Genomic DNA, 5,154 nt, shown 5'->3' on the forward strand with positions numbered 1-5,154 from the left:
AGTTTATACCGAAAACATTGCATTGATCCTTTTTATATTCTAATATATATTCTAATCCTGATTATTTATATTCCAATCTATTTATTGGAATAATATAAGTTAATTTGTCAAATTATCAATTAATTCCAGTAAGATCCACTTTGTGAAATATAAAATCAACACATATAAATATAAAATATGTAATTATCTATAAGAAAATGTTTTGCATTGTTCCGTTGTGGTTAGGGAATCAAAGGCAACTGTTTTAAAGTATTATTCCATTGCCTCTACCTTATTGTTTGGGAGAATTAGAACTAAAGCTTTACCATTCGGGGATGTACAGCTTAGAGGCAAGAGGAAACACTGTGGTTAAAACACTACCAATTTCAGGCCTAATAATGAGGAGAAACATATGGACTTCTCCTGGAGCTATGGAATATATTTGGTGATAGAAAATCAGTGGTGTAACTTCCTGCCTGGTTGGATGGTAGTCAGGCCAGGACATTAGGTAATCATGCATATGAACAATTTTTTCACCTTCTTGGCTTTAGCTACTTTTGGAATGGTAGGGTGTAATAAGCAGTTATATTTTGAAAAAAAAATACCTTCTAGTCCGAACAGTTCTGTCTGAACTGTTCGTCTCTATATAATCCCTTGTAACTAAGATTAGTTTTGCTCCAGTAAGACAATCTATGCTGTCAGAGTAAGACATTCTGGTTGGGCTGTTCCTATACGAAGCAAGGGTAAAAGGTCAAGGAGACATTTGTGCCAGCAAGACCTCATTTGGGAAATTTTAAGCTGCAGAAATTTAGAAGTAGATCTTAAGCAAGGCTTACTTTGAATCCATTAGCTCCACAAAGCTAAATCAGTTAATAAATAAGTACTTGAAAATACATCACCTTTGCACCTATCTATAACGGCTTCAAAGTATGATCAAATTTCAAATGAAAAAGACTTAAAATAGTCATTTACAAAAACTTGCAAATGTGAGCAATCGAACAAACAACATAAGTTTTTTCCACCATACACAGAATTTTACAGAAATAAGATGAATAACTATTTTGGGAACAATAAGGTTTCCTTGTTACAAATAGGCAACCAAGGATATATACCTGTCTTAAGATTGCATCATTGATTACTTAAGTTTATAGGATACTACATGCTTCAGCAGCAGGTCTAGCCGAATTACAATACAGAGATTTACATGCCTCTTGCACAAGGATGATATGAAAATTTGTGAAGTATTCCATAGTTTTCATTCTTCAGATGCAAGAAATGAAAAACTGTTATTCAAAAGTTGATTACAAATATACAAGTGTAATAATATATGTAATTCATAGAAATAAAAGTTAGTTTGACATCAGTGTATTCAATCTTCACCATTTTAGAAAGGCCTTTACATAGCATAACCTTTATAAAACTTTTGAAATAAATAACATTGTCATTTTATCCGAAAGAAATAAAATTCTATAAGGACCTAGGAATTAAAAGAATCTTAAAATGTTTCTATATGGAATGCAATCTGAAAGGACACATTTATTAATGAACGTATGTATTATAAAACAATGTCAAATTCAAAGTATTATATCTAGGAGTGAATGAAACAGATTATGGACATTATACAAACAGAATACTAAACATTTTAAAATACACTTTTTCAGACAAGCACCAGAAATATCTTTAGTTTCTGTACTACTCATTTCAACAGATAAATTAAAATTTTTTTCTGATTTAAAAAATCACAAACTCTATAGAAATCATTATAGATGTATACAAACAACTAAAATATATTTTGACATCAAAGTCAGGCAATTCACTTGGAAGAATACCATGGAATACATGAATTTTTAAAGTAAGGTATTGCTGTTTCTTTGTATTGTGAAAATATTTTCTATGGTCACATAGGATGGACTGGCAATTTTGAAATTAAAGAAACTTAACTGATCCATTAGGACTTAGGAGAACAATTTGTACAGCTTTCCACAACTTCAAAGAGGTAGTGATACATACTTATCCTTTTGGCAATATCAAATTCAGTTTCTTCCAAGTTGTGCTTCAGAACTGACTTGATATAATGGTTCAATAGAAGGAGATCCAGCGTATCATTGCTATATCTATTCCCAGCAGCAAGATGCATGGGGGTCAAGAGGCCTTTAACTTGGCCATTGGTATCTGCATCATGATGAAATAAAGAAGCCACTCTGTTATTATTCCATGTATAACTACTGTGCAGGGATGCCCAGCCATTCACAGTTATTGCATGAATATCTGCCTTGAGCCACCAACTCATGGACAATATCTAAGTGTCCACTGTAGGCTTCTCGATGAAGAGGGGTATACTCATCGTCATCCCTAGTAATCACATGAGTGACCTTTTTGGAAAGTAGTCTCTGCACTGTAGTAAGGCGATTATTTTCAGCAGAACAAAGAAGAATTTTCCTTGGATACTATTTCATTTTTTTTTTTTGCAATTGATACCATTTCTCACTTTTTCATCTTGTTCCTCAACTTCATCAGAATTGCCTAACCAGAGACTTTGAGTGCCAGTGAGAATTTCCCCAATAGTTCACATTGGATGAAATGGTCAGAAAAATCTGGTGAATTTGCTGCATCTGTTTTTTTCACTATTATTTATTTTCTCTTTTTTCATTTTTACTATTCTAAATTATTCTAACTGGAGAGTAGGGAATTGGTAGAAAGCAGAGGAAAGATTTTCCTCCGTATTTAAAGGTACAGACTGAAAATGAGGACCAGTGTTGTCTTCTTTTGCAGCTTATTTTAAGAATGAGAAAACAGGAAATAATATCTTCTATGTAAATGAATTGGGATATGGCAGAGCAGAAAGTGAAATGATGCAACCAAAAATATAAAAGCAAAATAAATTATGATAATTATGGAGCAATCATATTACTTATAAGAACCATGAAAGGGAGAGAGGAAGAGAGAGAGAGATGTGCAATGATTTAGCTAGCCACAAAATCCATCCCTCTCATCAAATTATAGAGCAAATAAATTTATTTTTTAAAAGAGATGGAAATAGAATTTAAGATCAGATGTCTCCATTGTTTTTAATTATATTCTTATTATCTTAAATACTTGTACAAGGGAATTTTCATTCAACATATTAGTTTTTTTAAAGTAAAATGGATCTTTATATAACTTTTCCACACCCTTCCAAACCTCACCCCACTTTAATTTTTTCTAGTTTCATACTATCTGTATTGAATATTATACCTTCAGGCTCCTCCTCCATAACTCTCTTTATTCCTTCCTTTTGACTTCCACTCACATATTCCAAGTGATAGTTTCCTGGTATTCATTTTGTTGGAGTAAAGTTCAATTTTATAAGAAATTACACCTTTGAAATACTCCTCTGCAAATAGCATGCTTTGGTTAATATTTTTGTGTAAACTTGTATAAATTTCTAGCTTCCAAATATGGCTCTGACTTAGTTCCATTAATATATTTTTAGATCTATCCATTTCGTTGCAAATAATGTAAAAGTCTTCAAAATGGATGGGTTCAATCCAATTGTGTATATGTGCCACTCTTTCTCTAATCATCACTCTGCCAAAGGGCATCTGGGCTGTTTCCGTAACTTGGCTACAGTGAATAGTGCAGCAGTGAACATGATTGTGAAAGTGATTTTACTGTTACGTTTTGGAATAATTCATCACTTCCTTTGTGGGAGCAATACTCTATCCAGTTTTCCATAATAAGAACATCCTTCCCTTCATCTTCATCACAATGTATTGCAAGTCCTCAAAAACACACTTACCCCTACACTTACCCCTACAGGTCTCAATAAGCTAAAACACCACTGTGCCCATATTCTTTCAAAACATTTTTTTCATAATTGTACATATAATTTAGTGAGAACCTTCTATGTACTTTCCTAATGTGGGAATGAGGGACATGACAGAGTAAACGTAAGAAATATGCAACTTAATTAGCTATTATCATATTTAAAATCCTGTTCAGCTCTAATTCATAGCCTCACATAATATTATTTTAATCTTTATTTGATTACTTCATCTAACCCGTAAATTATATCAGGTGAGTTAAAAGCAAATGCAAAACGTGTGGTTTGATTTTGACACTCATGTGTGAGGATGCACAACATGGGCAAATAAATGGATTGGAATTAATAACTCTTATCCATTTTGTTAACGTAGAGATGATTTTCCCAACCTGATTCTTGAATTCTTATTCCATTCAACAACAAGAAACATGTGATAATTTCCTTTGTTTTGCTCCTGATTAACTTTTTTTCCATTTTATTTTATAATGGATGATTTCATAAATGTACTGTAGATACGAAAATATACTAAATATTTCTATCCGTATGCATTGATATATACATACACACATATATTATGCAGGTTATATGATAATGTATAATTTCAGTTACTGTACAATTTACTAAATTATTAAAACTATCGACAGCTCATGCCTGGCATCCTGGTTACTCGGGAGGCTGAGATCTGACAAACATAGTTTGAAGCCATCCTGGGCAAGAATGTCCAGGAGCTTCTTATCACCAAACAATCAACAGAAAATCAGAATTGGAACTGTGGTTCAAATAGTAGAGTGGTAGCCTTGAGAGAAAAATCTCAGGGATATCATCCAGGTTCTTAGTTTAAGAAGTACAATCTACCCTAATAAAATCTATTTAATTTACACCTGTGTAATTAAAGTATTTCCATCACCCAAATGCACAACCGTGCTCATTTGCAAGGTAACTCTGTTTTGTCTGAAGTACCATAAAATATTTTCACTTAAGGTGAAAGCATTGGAACGTGGGTTCATTCTATCTCTCTCATGCATTTTTCCACTCAAATATTCAAATCTTACAATTATTCCAATTATTTAAAATAATAGCTTTTTACTTTAATACCCAAATATTAGAGTTTGAATTGAGTGTCTTGTGCCCCCTAAATGGGTGCTCTTACCACTTTGTCATGTCCCCAGGGCTAAATTATCCTGATTATTTTTCAGATCCTTGTGTATGACCTTGGGCTCAGTCCATGTTATGTTATTCTTCCTGGAATTTAGAATAACAGGTGCATGGCATTGTGTTCTGATTTTTTTGTCCAGTCTGGGCTTTAACCTCTATCCTCTGAAGAGTAGACTCCCATGTAGTCAGGATTTTCATAAGTTTGTGATAGCTGATGT

The 5,154-nt window shown here is 32.9% G+C and overlaps 1 pseudogene; it reads left to right on the top strand.

Moving 5' to 3' along the window:
• The first annotated feature begins 1,138 nt into the window (after window positions 1-1,138).
• On the top strand, window positions 1,139-1,235 carry LOC138835903 (U6 spliceosomal RNA; annotated as a pseudogene).
• The last annotated feature ends 3,919 nt before the right edge of the window (window positions 1,236-5,154 follow it).

Source organism: Dipodomys merriami, unplaced genomic scaffold, assembly GCF_024711535.1.
Source record: "Dipodomys merriami isolate MVZ:Mamm:240054 unplaced genomic scaffold, mDipMer1.0.p SCAF_240, whole genome shotgun sequence".
Taxonomy (NCBI): Eukaryota; Metazoa; Chordata; class Mammalia; order Rodentia; family Heteromyidae; genus Dipodomys; species Dipodomys merriami.